Below are 18,958 nucleotides of genomic sequence, written 5' to 3' on the forward strand. Positions count from 1 at the left end.
GAATAAAGAAAAAGGAATGAAAAGAATTGAGGACAGTCTCAGATACCTCTGGGACAACATGAAACGCACCAACATTCAAATTACAGGGGTCTCAGAAGAAGAAGAGAAAAAGAAAGGATCTGAGAAAATATTTGAAGAGATTATAGTCGAAAACTAACCTAACATGGGAAAGGAAATAGTCAATCAAGTCCAGGAAGCACAGAGAGTACCATGCAGGATAAACCCAAAGAGAAACATGCTGAGACACATATTAATCAAATTATCAAAAATTAAATGCAAAGAAAAAATATTGAAAGCAGCAAGGGAAAAGCAACAAATAACATACAAGGGAATCCCCATAAGGGAATTTGAGCAGAAACTCTGAAACTCTGAAACTCTGCTGAGCTTTCAGCAGAAACTCTGCAAACCAGAAGGGAGTGGCAGGACGTACTTAAAGTGATGAAAGGGAAGAACGTACAACCAAGATTACTCTACCCGGCAAAGATCTCATTCAGATTCGAAGGAGAAGAATAAAGAATGTTACAAGAGACAAGGAAGGACACTGCATAATGATCAAGGGATCAATCCAAGAAGAAGATATAACAATTGTAAATGTTTATGCACCCAACATAGGAGCACCTCAATACAGAAGGCAAATACTAACAGCCATAAAAGGGGAAATCGACAGTAACACAATCATAGTAGGGGACTTTAACACCCCACTTTCACCAATGGACAGATCATCCAAAATGAAAATAAATAAGGAAACACAAGCTTTAAATGATACATTAAATAAGATGGACTTAATTGATATTTATAGGACATTCTATCCAAAAACAACAGAATACACATTCTTCTCAAGTGCTCATGGAACATTCTCCAGGATAGATCATATCTTGGGTCACAAATCAAGCCTTGGTAAATTTAAGAAAATTGAAATCGTATCAAGTATCTTTTCCGACTACAATGCTATGAGCCTAGATCTCAATTACAGGAAAAAATCTGTAAAAAATACAAACACATGGAGGCTAAACAATACACTACTTAATAACCAAGAGATCACTGAAGAAATCAAAGAGGAAATCAGTAACTACCTAGAAACAAATGACAATGAAAACACGATGACCCAAAACCTACGGGATGCAGCAAAAGCAGTTCTAAGAGGGAAGTTTATAGCAATACAATCCTACCTTAAGAAACAAGAAACAACTCAAATAAACAACCTAACCTTACACCTAAAGCAATTAGAGAAAGAAGAACAAAAAAAACATCCAAATGTAGCAGAAGGAAAGAAATGATAAAGATCAGATCAGAAATAAATGAAAAAGAAATGAAGGAAATGATAGCACAGATCAATAAAGCTAAAAGCTGGTTCTTTGGGAAGATAAACAAAATTGATAAACCATTAGCCAGACTCATCAAGAAAAAAATGGAGAAGTCTCAAATCAAAAGAATTAGAAATGAAAAAGGAAAAGTAACAAATGATACTGCAGAAATACAAAGGATCATGAGAGATTACCACAAGCAACTATATGCCAATGAAATGGACAACCTGGAAGAAATGGACACATGCTTAGAAATGCACAACCTTCCGAGACTGAACCGGGAAGAAATAGAAAATATGAACAGACAATTCACAAGCACTGAAATTGAAACTGTGATTAAAAATCTTCCAACAAACAAAAGCCCAGGACCAGATGGCTTCACAGGCGAATTCCATCAAACATTTAGAGAAGAGTTAACACCTATCCTTCTCAAACTCTTCCAACATATAGCAGAGGGAGGAACACTCCCAAACTTATTCTACAAGGCCACCATCACCCTGATACCAAAACCAGACAAAGATGTCACAAAGAAAGAAGACTACAGGGCAATATCACTGATGAACATAGATGCAAAAATCCTCAACATAATACTAGCAAACAGAATCCAACAGCACATTAAAAGGATCATACACCATGATCAAGTGGGGTTTATCCCAGGAATGCAAGGATTCTCCAATATGCAGAAATCAATCAATGTGATACACCGTATTAACAAATTGAAGGAGAAAAACCATACGATCAACTCAATAGATGAAGAGAAAGCTTTCAACAAAACTCAACACCCATTTATGATAAAAACCCTCCAGAAAGTAGGCACAGAGGGAACTTTCCTCAACATAATAAAGGCCATATATGACAAACCCACAGCAAACATTGTCCTCAATGGTGAAAAACTGAAACCACTAAGATTCCACTAAGATCAGGAACAAGACAAGGTTGCTCGCTCTCACTATTATTCAACGTAGTTTTGGAAGTTTTAGCCACAGCAATCAGAGAAGAAAAAGAAATAAAGCAAATCCAAATTGGAAAAGAAGTAAAACTGTCACTCTTTGCAGATAGCATAATACTGTACATATAGAATCCTAAATATGCTACCAGAAAACTACTAGAGTTAATCAATGAATTTGGTAGAGTAGCAGAATACAGAATTAATGCACAGAAATCTCTTGCATTCCTATACACCAACGATGGAAAATCTGAAAGAGAAATTGAGGAAACACTCCCATTTACCATTGCAACAACAAGAATAAAATGCCTAGGAATAAACCTACCTAAGGAGACAAAAGACCTGTATGCAGAAAACTATGACACTGATGAAAGTAATTAAAGATGATGCAAACAGATGGAGAGATATACCATGTTCTTGGATTGGAAGAATCAACATTGTGAAAATGACTATACTACCCAAAGCAATCTGCAGATTTAATGCAATCCCTATCAAAATACCAATGGCAGTTTTCACAGAACTAGAACAAAAAAATTGCACAATTTGTATGGAAACACAAAAGACCCTGAATAGCCAAAAAAAGCTTGAGAAGGAAAAACGGAGCTGGAGGCATCAGGCTTCCAGACTTCAGACCATACTACAAAGCTACAGTAATCAAGACAGTATCGTAGTGACACAAAAAAAGAAATATAGATCAATGAACAGGATAGAAAGGTCAGAGATAAACCCACACACATATGGTCACCTTATCTTTGATAAAGGAGGCAAGAGTATACAATGAAGAAAAGACAGCCTCTTCAATCAGTGGTGCTGGGAAAAGTGGACAGCTACATGGAAAAGAATGAAATTAGAACCCTCCTTAATACCATACACAAAAATAAACTCAAAATGGATTAAAGACCTAAATGTAAGGCCAGACATTATAAAACTCTTAGAGGAAAACATAGGCAGAACACTCTATAACATAAATCACAGCATGATCCTTTGTGACCCACCTCCTAGAGAAATGGAAATAAAGACAAAAATAAACAGGACCTAATGAAACTTAAAAGCTTTTGCACAGCAAAGGAAACCATAAACAAGACGAAAAGACAAACCTCAGAATGGGAGAAAATATTTGCAAACAAAGCAACTGATAAAGGATTAATCTCCAAAATTTACAAGCAGCTCATGCAGCTCAATATCAAAAAAAAAACAACCCAATCCAAAGATGGGCAGAAGACCTAAATAGCCATTTCTCCGAAGAAGATATACAGATTGCCAACAAACACGTGAAAGGATGCTCAACATCTCTAATCATTAGAGAAATGCAAATTAAAACTACAATGAGGCATAACCTCACACCGGTCAGAATGGCCCTCATCAAAAAATCTAGAAACAATAAATGCTGGAGAGGGTGTGGAGAAAAGGGAACCCTCTTGCACTGTTGGTGGGAATGTAAATTGATACAGACACTATGGAGTATAGTATGTAGGTTCCTTAAAAAACTAAAAATAGAACTACCATACAACCCAGCAATCTCACTTCTGGGCATATACACAGAGAAAACCATAATTCAAAAGAGTCATGTACCACAATGTTCATTGCAGCACTATTTACAATAGCCAGGACATGGAAGCAACCTAAGTGTCCATCAACAGATGAATAGATAAAGAAGATGTGGCACATATATACAATGGAATATTACTCAGCCATAAAAAGAAACGAAATTGAGTTATTTGTAGTGAGGTGGATGGACACAGAGACTGTCATACAGAGTGAAGTAAGTCAGAAAGAGAAAAACAAATACTGTATGCTAACATATATATGGAATCTAAAAAAACAAACAAACAAAAATGGTTCTGAAGAGCCTAGGGGCAGGACAGGAATAAAGACACAGACGTAGAGAATGGACTTGAGGATACGGGGAGGGGGAAGGGTAAGCTGGGACGAAATGAGAGAGTGGTATTGACATATGAACACTACCAAATGTAAAACAGATAGCTAGTGGGAAGCAGCTGCATAGCACAGGGAGATCAGCTGGGTGCTCTGTGACAACCTAGAGGAGTGGGATAGGGAGGGAGGGAGGAAGACACAAGAAGAGGGAGATATGGGGATATATGTATATGTACAGCTGATTCACTTTGTTATACAGCAGAAACTAACACAACATTGTAAAGCAATTATACTCCAATAAAGCTGTTAAAAAAAAAAAAAACTACAATGTGGTATCACCTCACACCAGTCAGAATGGCTGTCATCAAAAAATCTACAAACAATAAATGCTGGAGAGGGTATGGAGAAATGGGAACCCTCTTGCACTGTTGGTGGGAATGTAAATTGGTACAGCCTCTATGGAGAACAATATGGAGTTCCTTAAAATACTAAAAACAGCACTGTAAAGCAGTTATACTCCAGTAAAGATGTTAAAAAAAAAAACAAGAAGAAGAAGAAACAGGCCTCCAAACCCTGACAAGATGGTCCTTTTGAGGCTTTAGTGCGCCATCTTCTCGGTCTGCAGGCTTTGTGCATAAAGGCGTACTCCCTGCCTCAACACCTCATCTCTGACTTATTGGCCTGTCGTGTAGCGAACAGAGCGAGCTTGTACTCGGTAACACGAGGACCACACTTTGAGAACTGTCCACTGAAAAGAAAATCCACAGCCTAAAAGTTGAGGATTATGTTTATCTGGTGGCCAAAACTGAGGACTTAAGCCCAGGAAGCAGCCTCTCAGATGCCTCTGAGGGATTCCTCTGAAGTGATAAGGGTGGAGCCAGGATTTATAGGGGGTTTTGTAACAAAGTCCAGGTGGTAGGAACATCAAAAGGTTACTGTTAAATAAAGAAAACCAGACATCTCAAGTTAATAAATTTAGTGCTTTTCCGTGTATGGGGAGATGCCAAGAGTTGGGCTCATTGAAATGGTCCCTTTGATATGCAGCTCAGCTCTCTAGGGCCAGTATCCTGTGCTTTCCCATCCTGAGTGTCCTCAGGGGCACCGTTGGGGGTGGTCGCAGTGGCTGAGGGCTTGGCAAAGAGGCAGCCTGCTGGTCTCCATCCTGAGTTCCCTCAGGGCTCACTGTTGGGGGCTGCTGTAGGGGCCTGATGGCGGCCACATCCTTTGTTTACTGATACACAGGCAGCATTTTCCATCCACAGCACCATTACTCTAAAGGAGTGGGCAAACTTTCTGTGAAGGGTCCAATAATAAATATTAGGCTCTGCAGCCCACACCGTATCTGTTGTAGCTCCTCAGCTGTGCTGTTGCAGCATGAAAAGCAGCCATAGACAGTACAGAGATGAATGCACATAGCTATGTGTCTGTAAAATTTTATTAGAAACCAGTGGCGGGTTGGACTTGGTTCACGGGCTGCAGTTTGCCCACAACGGGTCCAGAGGAGGAAGGTCTGTCCCCACCAGACCTACCCTGGATCCCAGGGCCTGAGCCACACCTGAAAGTGATGAATGGAATATTTATAAATGGAATATTTCCTGCCATATCAGTAAACAAAGGATGTCACAATCATCAATGATTGCAGCCCTCCAATGTGAGCTGGTGAGCCCTGAGGAAACTCAGGGCTGAAAAGAATACCTGCCATCTAGCAGCCAACAGGCTGCAGCCACTCCCTGCGGTGCCCCCTGAGGAGACTTAGGATGGAAAAGCACAGGATACTGGCTCCAGAGAGCTGAGGTGCACATCAAAGGAATGATTTCAGTGAGCCCAGACTCTTGCATCTTCCCATGCATAGAAAAGCGCTAAATTCCTTAACTTGAGTTATCTGGTTTTCTTTAATTAACAATAATCCTTTGACGTTCTCAACTACCTGCCCTTTGTTGCAAAACTCCTCTATATCCTGGCCCCTCCCCTTGCCCCCTCAGAGAAGTTTCTCAGAGCTCTCTGAAATGCTGTCTCCCGGGCTGCAGTCCTCATTTTGCCCCAAATAAAACTTAACTCGCAACTCTCATGTGGTGTATTTTTTAAGGCAACAAAAAGAATAAAGGGTATGCAAGAGAATCCCTCCACACCCACAGTTTCTTCCCGAAGGGTCTTGCCTGACGTGAACAGAGAACCAGAAATACCATGACACCAGAATTTTATCTTTTAAAACATGTCCCAAGGAACCCTTTGTTCAGTATTTGTGCAGAAACAACACAGCATATTAATATCACGAAGCTTCAGAACCTGGGGAGTTAGCCAGCGTTTCAGTTGGTTTGGAGGAGAATATCAGAAGTCTACCTCTGTCTGTCGCTTGTCATCATGCATAGTTTCAGCCTCCAGTCGTCCAGAATAAAAGCGCTAAAAAAGCTGAGAATTATCTTCAATTTGTAGAAAAGTGCCTGGCACTTTTGAGGGTAGGTCCTCAAAAGTGTCTGTTGAATCAAATAAAGTCTATGACGTCCATAAACCTGTTTCTAGTCTTGAGATTTCTAGATTTATCCTCAGAGCCTGGTAGCCAGCTGTGCCTCCCTCCTCCTTTCATTATAACCCTGGGATGGTAGTGAAACTGCACAACTCAGATGAGATGCAGACTCAGTCGAAACCCGGATTGGGACCTGAACCCATGAGCTGGGACTCGAACCCACTGTCTTTTAATTAAAATTGCACACCTGGTCTCCAGACTTAATGAAGCTCAGGTTCTTTATGTCTCAGCACAGAAGGAATTCAGCCAGAGGCAAAGTGATAGGTAAGAAGTGGATTTATTTAGAGAGACACACATTCCATAGATAGAATGCAGTCCATCTCAAAAGGGCAAGAGTGGCCCTGGGAGAAACACAGTCCACAGGCAGAGTGTGGGCCATCTCAGAAGGCGAGAGCCTCCAGAATATGGGGTGGTTAGTATTTATGGGCTGGATAATTTCACAGGCTAATGAGTGGGAGGATTATTCAAACTGTTTTGGGGAAGGGGCGGAGATTTTCAGGAAGTGGGCCACCACCCACTTTTTGGCCTTTTAGGGTTGGCCTCAGAACAGCATGCTAATGTACTAGAATGAGTGCATAACGAAACTCACCATCTACTGGAAGTCAAATCTTCCACTATCTTGGACCTAGTTGGCTCTAACCAGTTAATGTCTCGCCGGTAATATCATTCTTTTAAATGTTGTGTCCTGCCCCCTTCCCTTCAGTTTCAGTAGGAAGGACAGGGCCTCCAGGAGGGAGGCTTGGGACAAGTATATGTCTATCAAGACCACCTCCTGTGAGTAGGTGGTGAGGACAGTGCTCCTTTCTATCTCTCAGCTACTGTAGCAGGTGCTGGAATCTCAAGGACCACTCAGTTCTCCAACCATGTAAGTGAAAGTTGGAAATGTTGGGATAGAACACCAGGGAGGAGCCTGGGATAAAAGCAGAGAACCTAGGGCAGCTGATGGAGAGCCTGGAACGAATGCTGTGTCTCATGCGACAGGGAAGATTTTAGTATCAGAAAGGCCAGCAAGGTAGTATCAGAAGGGGGGTGACTGGGGGGAGGAGTGGTAGAGAGCAAAACTTCTGCATGTGTCATGAAACCATTAGAGGAAATGCTTTTTATTTATGTGCAATTTGAAAGTGTGAAAGGAGAAAAACTAGACCTCGGGGTCTGAGAATCTTCCAACAAACAAGGGATTTTACATAAGATATATAATCTATGGTGGTGCGTTAAACTGATACAAAGCCAGGGAGGTCATTGTGCAGCTTGAGTTATTAACATTAGGCATGATTTGTGAAGTAACACTATCCCTCACTAGGTGTAGGTTTAGGACCTGATGCAATTCTCTTAAATGTAGTTTACAACTTGGTGTTACACAAGGAATGGGGTTAAAGGATTACATTCCCCAATGAGTAAACAGTGGATAACAGGAGTGTCCTTATCCCTTGACATCAAATGCCAGAAAAACCTGACAGAGATGATCAGTAGCATTTTATGATGGATAACAGAGCCTCGTCAAATTTATGTTACTTGAAATCTTCTAAGCCTGATCAGTCAGTTAACAGAGCTCCTTGTTTATTTAGTTCACTGGGGGGTGTAAATGTTCTGTCCACTCCAGCTTATTTAGCAGCTCCCAGAAAAGTCATTTAGAGGGTAAAACAAAGCATGCTGCCCACCATCCAGTTCTACAAAGATCAAGTCGTTAGCCACTGCAGTCACGGAGTGACAGAGCAACCTGAGAAGAATTCAGATACAAATGTTCCAGCAGGGCTCTCAGGAAACTTATTTTCTAGACCATCCCCAGTTCCTGAGACTGAGGAAAAGAGAGAAAAGAAGTCTTTTTAAACCCAAATGAATAGATAATTCATCCCAACTGTTATTTATAAACTAGTGAGTTTTATACTGTAATACCTGATTCATGATTAAGTTTTTAAATGAAAACTATCCAGGATAGATAAGAAGATGTACCCTACGATTCCCTTGGGCTCAAGGCCACTCGTGTGCCAATTTAGATAGGACTCCAGAAAATTTACCATTGGTATGAGCCTGATCGATCACTGGTATCTCGTGGGTATAACCATTTAGCAGCTATCTTTGCACCTTCAGTAGGATTGGAAAATGTAATCAGCCACGTCGAATCCTTAACGAAATTCATTCAACAAGCCTTAAGTGATAGTTATCGGGCCATTATGCTACTGAATTCTGAAGTCTCTATGTGGAGAAGAGCGGTATTACAAAATCACATGGCCCTAGTACCTCAAGGAGGCACCTGCACCCAGCTTCAAACTGAATGTTATGTCTTTATACCAGATTAATCCTTTAATGTAACATATATCCTTTTAATATAAAATCCTTTAATATTTAGTGACCCACATGAAAAATCAGATTTCTGCCTTGAACAATCACTCCTTAGTCTGGGTGGTCTCTTAAAGACCTGGGCTGGTAATGGAAATTCTTGGCTTAATTTCCTTTTTTTTTTTTAAACATTCAAATAATCTTTTCTGTTTGTTTGTTTGTTTATTTATTTATTTATCTATGTAACTTTTTTTTGGCTGCGTTGGGCCTTCATTGCTGCCAGTGGTCTTTCTCTAGTTGCCACGACTGGGGGCTACTCTTTGCTGCGGTGTGCGGGCTTCTCATTGCAGTGGCTTCTCTTTGTTGCGAGCGTGGGCTCTAGGTGTGCGGACTTCAGTAGCTGTGGCACACTGGCTTAAGTTGCTCCGCGGCATGTGGCATCTTCCCTGACCAGGGATTGCACCCATGTTCTCTGCATTGGCAGGTGGATTCTTAACCACTGAGCCACCAGGGAAGTCCCTTAAATTCTTACTTATGACTTTATTAATGCTACTAGCTCTATTATCTGTATTTTACCTATTTTACAAGATTGTTGTGTTTGTACTACCCAATGTGTAACAGAGTCTCTGACAAAAATAATGATGACTAAGCAACTTGAAATGGTTGACCAAATATATAGTTTTACATAAGACTGAAATGACTGTAATAGTGTAACTCTGGATATGGGAAGAAACAACAAGGGAGAATCATTTCATGGACCATAACAGAGTAGTCAGTCATGTGATCCAGAGACTTTTATTGCTACCATTAACAGGGTCTAGAAAATGAACTGGCTTATCAATGGAATCCTCACCTGACCTAGGTATGAGCCTTCCTAGCCCTGTGAGACACACTGGTCATGAAATGCCTCCCAAACCTTGGTAGAATGTATAACCCAAAGGGGGGACTATAAAACAAAGAATGTTGCCCACCATCCAGTTCTACAAGGATCTAGTTATTAGCCACTATCGTTACTGACCGACAGTGCACCCTGAAAGGAATTCAGGACAAAAAACAGGATGAGGCATCCTGTGCGTTAGAAAAACAGACCCCCTCAAATAGTTAGATGTATATTTTAGGAAGAATTTTAATGAACCCGCATTCTTTCATCCTCTCATACATAGAAAAACACTAAAATCCTTAACTGAGGTATCTGTTCCTTATGCCTATATCCGTTATCTTTCGCTGAGATGTGTGCTTGACTACACGAACTCCCTAGTCAAAAATCACGTATATACTGGCTTCTCCTCCTACTTCTTTGGAGCAGTCCCCTCAGAGCTTCTCAGAGGCTGCTTCCCATACTCTGGTCCTCAGTAAGGTCCCTGAAGAAAACTGAAACTCACAGCTTTTACATTGTGCATTTTTCTTTCAGTCAACAAGAGCACAGCACCTGAATTAAAGTAGTTTGAGGCCCAAGGACATTTCATGTTCTCTGAATCTGACCTTGAATGGAGAGCCAGGTGAGTGAAAACAGTTGTAGCTAGTGTATGAGTCAGGGTTCTCCAGAGAAACAGAACCAAGAGGAAATATATCTATATCTATATCCACATCTATACGTGTATCCGTATCTATCTAGATAGATTGAGAGAGAGACAGAGAGATTTATTTTAAGGAAGTGGCTCATGAAATTACGGAGGTTGACTAGTTGTAAGTCTGCAGGGTAAGCCCGCAGGCTGGAGACCCAGGGAAAAATTGCAGTTTGAGTTTGAAGGCAGTCTGCTGGCAGAATTCCCTCTTCCTCTGGGAGGTCAGTCTTTTTCCTATTAAGACCTTCAGCTGGTTGGATGAGGCCCACTCACATTATGGAGGGTAACCTGCTTTACTCAAAGTCCACTGATTTAAGTGGTAATCTCATTTTAAAAATGCCTTCACAAAATCATCTAGAATAATGTTTGACCAAATACCTGGGGACTGTGGCCTAGCCAAGTAAACACATAAAATGAACCATTGCCTGGAGTCATCCTCTGACAGCATTTTAGACATAGAAGCTCAGTTATTGGTATTCCTAGGGCTTCCATGTTTGTTCCTGAAGCTGCAGGAATCCTCTCCTTAATTTCATGCATTCTTCCAGTATTCTACAATACTCCAAAAAATACTCAGAGTTGGTTTCTCCTTCTGAAAAGAAAAAAGAAGAGAAGAGAAGAGGAAAGGGGAAAGGAGAGGGAAGGGGAGGAGAGGAGAGGAGATGAAAGAAGAATAAGATCCTTAAATGACAGGGGAGAAGTGAATAAGCCAAATGCAAGCTAGCCCAGCAGTTACTCTCCCATACTGTGGGAGTGATATCACATCACGTTTTACCTCTTCTGTGGGCCCTACAAGGAATAGCTTAAGTGTAGCTTTTCTTTACCCGAACACTCCATGGTTCTTTGTTAAGGAGATGAACCATTATGTTGGAAGTTTCCAGCAAGCTACTGAAGCTTGTATATTTTCTCTTATCTTTTCCATGGTCAGTGGCAGTTTATTAATTTATGTCAGTGGAAAGCTATGAACAGTGTCCCAGAGGGTCCCTGCAAAGCTGAAGGATGGGCTCGGGATTTGTTCTTATCTGGATTAACAGCAATCACATTTCTCAAGCTCGGACGTTTTTCTAAAAATTGAGCAAGGAAGGAGGTGGCTTTTCTGCAAACATGGTAAGAACTAGGATGCTGACTGAAGTCATTATTTACAGCCTTCTCTAGTCTGCAAAGTCACACACAGATACTTCAGCCTGAATGGAATAATTAATCAATTATATGAAATCACTTGGCTGAGAAAAAAAGATAGCTTTAAAAAGAAACCCAGGGCTTCCCTGGTGGCACAGTGGTTAAGAATCCATCTGCCAATGCAGGGGACACGGGTTCGAGCCCTGGTCCGGGAAGATCCCACATGCTGTGGAGCAACTAAGCCCGTGCACCACAACTACTGAGCCTGCGCTCTAGAGCCCATGGTCACAACTACTGAGCCCACGTGCCACAGCTACTGAAGCCCGTGTGCGTAAAGCCCGTGCTCCATGACAAGAGAAGCCACTGCAATGAGAAGCCCGCACACTGCAACGAAGAGTAGCCCCTGCTCACTGCAACTAGAGAAAGCCCGCGTGCAGCAACGAAGACCAAACGCAGCCAAAATAAATAAATAAATAAAATTAATTTATTTAAAAAAAAGAAACCCAGGTAATTTCAGCAGGGAAAATAGGTTTTAAATTTGTAAGAGAAAGTATTTGCCATCTTTAACTCCAGAATTGTGAGAGAGAAGAAAACTGAGGTGGGAAGAGCCCAAAGGTTATCTTCCAGAATCGTGGTCAGGTGTATGCTTATTAATATAGACTCTTATCAATTATTAGGCAACTTCAAGGTTATGATATAAAAAATGTAGCCTGTGTTCACACTGATTCCTAGTAGACAGCTTAATTCACGAATACATTAATCTAAATCTATAAAACAACCATATTTAACACACTTTCTATCAGAGAGGCGATCTAGGTGAAAATTATCAATGGTAAGTCATAGTGATAACATGTGCCCTGGATACCATGTGATGAAAATGACACTTCACTCATATGGCCTTCCTTTCCAAAACCCATAACCCCTGTTTAACAATGAGATGGGAACTCTCTGGTGGTCCAGTGTTTAGGACTTGGCGCTTTCACTGCCATGGGCAGGGGTTCAGTCCCTGGTCAGGGAACTAAGGTCTTGCGAGCCACATGGTGCAGCCAAAGAAATGAGAGAAACATCCGACAGACATAAATTGAGGGACAATCTACAAGATGAGATCATTAAAAAGAATCTTATCTATTTTTCTTCTGGAAACCTAGAGGGACATACAAAGTATAAGTGGTAGACTCTGATGCTGGTAGGATTATTGAGAAGCAGTGACTTGCTTTCTCCTTTGGACATAAAGAATACTGTTATTTAGGTTTTCCAAAGTATACTGCTTTTGTATTTTTTCAGAATGTATTCATAGAAAGTATTTCTTGAAAGTAGTCAGAACGTTCATATGGCCTATGGAGGGAAGGCACAAAGTGCAGCTTTGGAGGGAAAAATATGGCCAAGAGCTTCATGTTGGAGACGTCTGCCATTCCTCACTTAAAAGCCTGTGAACTGTTTTTTCTAGTTCATTAGAATTTTGATATGGATTGCACTGAATCCAAAGACGGCTTTGGGCCGTATGGACATTTTAACAATATTGTTAAATTGTTCCAATTCATGGGATATCTTTCCATTTGTTTGTTTCTTCTTCAATTTCTTTCATCAAAGTCTTGTAGTTTTCACAGTACAGATCTTTCACTTCCTTGGTTACACTCATTCCTGACTATTTTATTGTTTTTGATGGTATTGTGAATGGGATGGACCTTAAGGTTATTATACTAAGTGAGGTAAGTCAAACAGAGAAAGAAAATATTGTATGAAATTGCTTACACGTGGAATCTAAAAGAGCTGAACTCATAAAAACAATCATAAAAACAAAGAGTAGAATGGTGAGGGTCGGGGGTGTGGGGAATGGTAGAGATGTTGTTTAATGTACAAATTTGGAACTAATAGATAAATAAGTCCTGGAGATATAATGCACAAGATAGTGATTATAGTCAACAATACCGTATTATAAATTTCAGAGCTGCTGAGAGACTACATTTTAATTGTTCTCACCATAAAAAGGAAATTATAACTATGTGACATGATAGAGGTGTTAGCTAGCACTAAGGTGGTAATCATATTGCAATATATAAGTGTACGAAATCAATACATTGTACATAGTAAACTTACACAATGTGATATGTCAATCATCTCTCAATTTCTTAAGCCTGTGAAAGCAGAGTTTTTGAAAAATGATGTCAACAACGTTATCAAAACTCTAAGATTGCTCAGACTGCCTTTTCAAAGGCAAACAGCACAGCAGGTGGATTTTGTGGATCCGGAAACAGCTGTGGTGAGTGTGGAAGCCCAGACAGTGGGGACCGGTGCTGTCATTCTGGAGGCCAGCCTCACACCTCCATCCCAGCTGACCCAGCTGGCCCAGCGCCAGAGAGTCAGCCTAGAACAGGGGAGCCCCTGAGAGTCCCCCTGCTGCCTCGGCCACTGCTGGGGTGATGCCACCTGGCATTGTAGTCCTAGCCGATTGTAGGGCTGACATCACCACTGACTACAGTGTGGTGGTTGTATTTTAATCCAAACATATATTTTTCTTATTCTTAGATCAATAAGTGTCTAAAGAATGATCAAGAACAGCAATTCTCAGAGTGTGGTTCAGTGACCCCTGGAGGTTTTCTAGACCCATCCAGGTGGTCTGTGAGGTCGAAACTAATTTTTTTTCTTTTTTAATAATACTGAAATGTTACTTGCTTTTTTCCAGTCTTATTCCCTCTCGAACGTACAAGGAAGTTTTCCAGAGGCTACATGACATGATATTGCAAGAGACTGAATGCAGAGACAGAGATAAGAATCCAGCTGTCTTTCTTCAACCAGACCTTAAACCAGAACCTTTTGGTCCGCTGTTACCTTTCCACGCTCATCCCACCCTCAGGTCAGACTGGACCAATCACCGTCTTGGGCACGTGGACTGCTGCCCCAGCTCCTCGCTTCTCCTCCGCCCTTTCCCCGGTGGACCGCCCTCCTCCTGCCTCCTGTCAACCGGAAGGGCTCGGTTCCACACCCCGTCCCTTGAAACCTGTTCATTATCACTATGCCTACCCACCCACAAACCAGCGAGAATCTCCTTTCTGTCCTATAACATTCATCGTCTGTTTTGTATTTTAAAATAAATGTTTACTTTGCTTTTGCTCTAAAATCTCTAAGAAATAATGTGCTTTGGGTAGACTTGTGTTTAGTCATTTAATGTTTACCAAGCATTTTCAATACGCTATCACATATACTTCCTGTGAATATTGTAGAGGGGCGTGTTATGTTCCCCACTTTTAGGTGAGGGCGCTGAGACTCAGAGCTCTCTGATGGAGAGCTTCTGATGCTGTGGAGTTTCTCTGATGTTGCACATTTAATGTGTGATCAGGCTGAGTCTCAAACCTCAGTCTAGAGACCCCAGGACCCGTGCTCAGTCATTTATAGATTCTCCTGCTCAGACTGATTCTACATGGAAAGCTGAGTAGAGGCTCGTGGGCCTGAAAAGACAGGAGTAAAGCCTCAATGTACTATGTCTATTCATCTGTCACTTAAGCTCTCCGAAAAGGATATACTCATAGCCTTTCACACCCACAAAAAAGAAATTTAAGGAGAAAAGGGTCAAATAATGTCCTAATGTCCTAGTACCACTGAATCCTGGATAGATGGTTTAAAAAAAAAAAAAAACTAACAAAAGTACATGTTCTTCAATTTCAGATTTCAGACTCCCTTGAGATGATTTTATCTTGCCTTCGAAAGCCTCTTTATTCTTGATGTCTTTGTCATGTTTATTTTTTGTACTTATAGCAATTCGTATACCCCTGTAAGAAATTTTATACAGGGAGATAAATGCTAAGACATAATATGGAATAACTATTTGAATCCTTGTGTAAGATGGGTATTACTGCCTCTACTATGGAACTATGATCACAGAATGTGGAAGTAACTTGCGCAAGGTCAAACAATGACTCAGTGAAAGAGCCAGAAATAAAATGATCCCTACCCTCCACCCCCATTTCTCTGCTAAAACACATTTTTCATAAATAACTTACATAGCATTTGCAATTCTGTGGGAAATCAGTATTCATGGTTGCAGCACTCCCATCATTTTTGCAGTTTCTGTTTTCTAACTTCCAAATAAAGATAAGAGGAATATTTTGCTGAGATCCAGGCTGGTTATTTTTTCCTTCAAATATCCTTAGCTAAAGGATGACCTCAGATGTGATGAAAAGTGACCTCCACGTCCTTCACCAGCTGTTGAATCACTTTTGCAAAATGCCTCAAAATGTTTCTCAATTACCCTGTGACTGACTGACAAGTTGGAGCCCAGTGAAACCCTGGAGGATTCCCCATGTGTGTGTGTATGTGTACGTGAGAGAGAGACAAAGACAGAAACAGAGACAGAGACAGAGACAGGGGTAGACCATCATTTTTATTTTGGGACATGCCTATCTTCTTCAAGTATTGTATGTGTACTTGTGGGTGTCAAAGAAATTATATTTAAATAACCGTTATTTAAAACCCCCATAACATAATACAGTGAGAAACATCCTGGATGTTACAAAGCAAAGTTGAGAATGGCTGCTGCCCTCCCCTTCCCAGTAATATCAACAATGGAAGAGAAATCCTGTGAAGTGAATTCTCATCCATCAGACAACAGCACAAGGAGACAGAACATATGGGCCAGCTGGGAATAAGAAAGCAATGTTCATCAAACTGATTGATAGGCGGGGTTATTTTAATACACCGTGGAACAATTCTTGTATTTCATGAATGCTAACGAAAACTCTGTCTGCAATAATAGCAGTATATTCTGTAGTATATTCTGGTTTACGAAGCACTTCCAAACGTGCAACCAGGATGGTGGTAAGAGCGGGCTCTCCCGGGTTTCCCCACATTAGCTATCGACTCCTGTGCTTGGCCTTTCGCAAGCTCGGTTCCTCCGAAAAGGAGGGCAGAGAAGCCCTCATGTCTCAGGATCTTATGGAGAGCAGACGGGACAATGCTGAGCTATAGGGGCTTGCAGGCGGCACTGAGACGGCCCTGGATTCTCACACCAGTCCTGCGGGAGGTCAGTGTTCACATCTCCAACTTGCAGATAAGAAACTGAGACTCAGAATGTTTCAGTGACATAGTCAAGGTTCCAAAATATGCACATGGAGAAGAGAATCTGCATTTTCTGTTTCTTCTTTGAATACTTTTTCCAGTGTTTACAGCATTCGCATTAAGTAGTGTCTTAGACTCAGTGCCATTTTTTCCAGCACCACTTGGGATTACAAAAGAGCCTGCTTAGAGAAGAAGGGGAAACGGCTCCCAAAACTCAACTCTAGAAGGCAGCCAACGGTGGGGAGAAATGGGATTGGGGCTTAAAGACCTGGCTTCTGGTTCCAGTATGCGCTCAACAGGGTTGTGTCCCACATAAGTTCAACCATCCTTTCTTCCCCTTTTTGTCTGTTTGCTTTTGTCTTTCTTGGTAAAAATGGGTCAACCTGCCTTACTCCCAGAGTTATAGTGAGCTTATAAGATTATTCACTCAGAATTCTAATAATATCTATGGAATGTGCATGTCCACATAAAAAGCTTCCAAAGGGTGGTGTCTGACATATATCCTCAGCAACTAGGACTTGTGGGGCTGGACACACACACACACACGCACGAATATACTTGTGAGTGAAAGTAAGTATCAGGAAACATTAGTGGTCATCTGTATTAATGTATTAGTGGCCAATCTGTATTAATTATCTATAATACATACTGTGTATATTTTTCATTCTCTGTGTAGACCTCATTTGCTGTTCTTCATTTACATAACAGTTGTGAGAAACTAAATGTATCTATGCTCCAGAATTATACGGGATAATATCTATCAAATGCTTCTTCTGTACCCACCGTGGTTCTGGGTGGTAGAAATACAGTGAGCAAAGATGGACAAGCTCTCTCTCCTCAGTGGGCTGCCAGTCGACCGTGCAAGTCAGAGGAGAAAGACAGTAATGCCCAGGGAGATACTGATGGATGACGATGAAGACAAAGTTATGAGAGTCGAGTGCCTGGACTGCCTTCTTCAGATCTGGTGGTCAGGAATAGGCCCTTTCAAAAGCTGATTCCAGAATGCCAAGGAGTTAGCCATGCACGAATCTGGGGGAGACGGTCCCAGGTGGACGGAACAGCTGATGCCAAGGCCCAAAGGGAAGGGTTGGTTTGTCACATCTGAGGAGCATCAGAAAGGCCAGTGTGGCCAGAGGAGCTGTGAGAGATGAGCTCCTAGAAGCAGGCAGGGCCCCCATCACCCAGGGCCTGGTAGGGGTTGCATTTGGCTGCATGTAAAGACACCAACCACAGGGACTGCATCTACTAGGGGTTTGTTTTCCACACAACAAAACAGTCTGGAGGCGGGGTCCACTGCCCTGCAGAGACACCACAGAACCTCAAAGTCCAGCTTCCCTTCGTCTTCCTGTTGCGCCACCTTTAGCATACGGCTTTCATGCCTTTGGTTGCCTCGTAGTTGCGACACAATTGCTCTGCCTTCCACCTCCTGTCTGAATTCAAGGCGGTGTGAACAATGAAGTCACCAGGAGGAAGGGTGGTCCTCATATCAAGAATGCAGAAACTTCCCCAGAAAACCCCAGTCAACTTCCACTTACATTTCAATGGCCAGAACTGCCTCTTGGCCACCCCTAGCTGTAAGGGAGGCTGGGAAATATGGGTGTTTTTTTTCAAGCTAAATTCCTTAAACAACCGTATTTTCTTCAGTAGGAACGCTATGGATTAGGCAGGTACTCTAGTTTGGATTCTACTCTAGATGGGAAGGTATCTATGGGTAGATGGGTGAGTCAGGAGTTCTGCTTCCACATGTAAAACTAGGCAAGGCTGTTAACACTAGAGGGTCTTGATCAGTGTGGTCCCAGAACAGGCCTCGGGCAAAGATATGGATCCTCTCAGGCCTTGGTGCAGCCCAGTGGTGACCGGAGCCTCCAGAGCCCTTGGGTAGCTTAATTCCTTCCTCAGCATGCTCCTTCTTTTACCCCCAGGGTTCCCTAGCAATACCATGGGTCATTGAATTGAAGATGCCGTCGCTCTTAACATATGACTTTAGGTACCACTAAGAGGAAACAACGCTGCAAACTAAACTATAACACAATGTTTTCTAACCTAGAATTTTTATTTCCTACTTCTTAGAAATGGTGCTTTTAGACTTAAGGCATGAGTTTTTAACCATATAGCACTCTTGAACACACATAAAGAAGAAAATATTCATACAATTAGTTGGGTTAGGTATCCTCAAAGCTTCCTTCTATTTAGAATCAAACCATCAGTGTCTGTGGATTTCCTCACTCTGTTCTATGAATAGTGTTAGTGATGGAGCATCTCCTAAGAGTGTTCCACTACTGATTTCATATTTTCTTCT

This window comes from Delphinus delphis, chromosome 3 (assembly GCF_949987515.2).
Source record: "Delphinus delphis chromosome 3, mDelDel1.2, whole genome shotgun sequence".
Classification (NCBI taxonomy): Eukaryota; Metazoa; Chordata; class Mammalia; order Artiodactyla; family Delphinidae; genus Delphinus; species Delphinus delphis.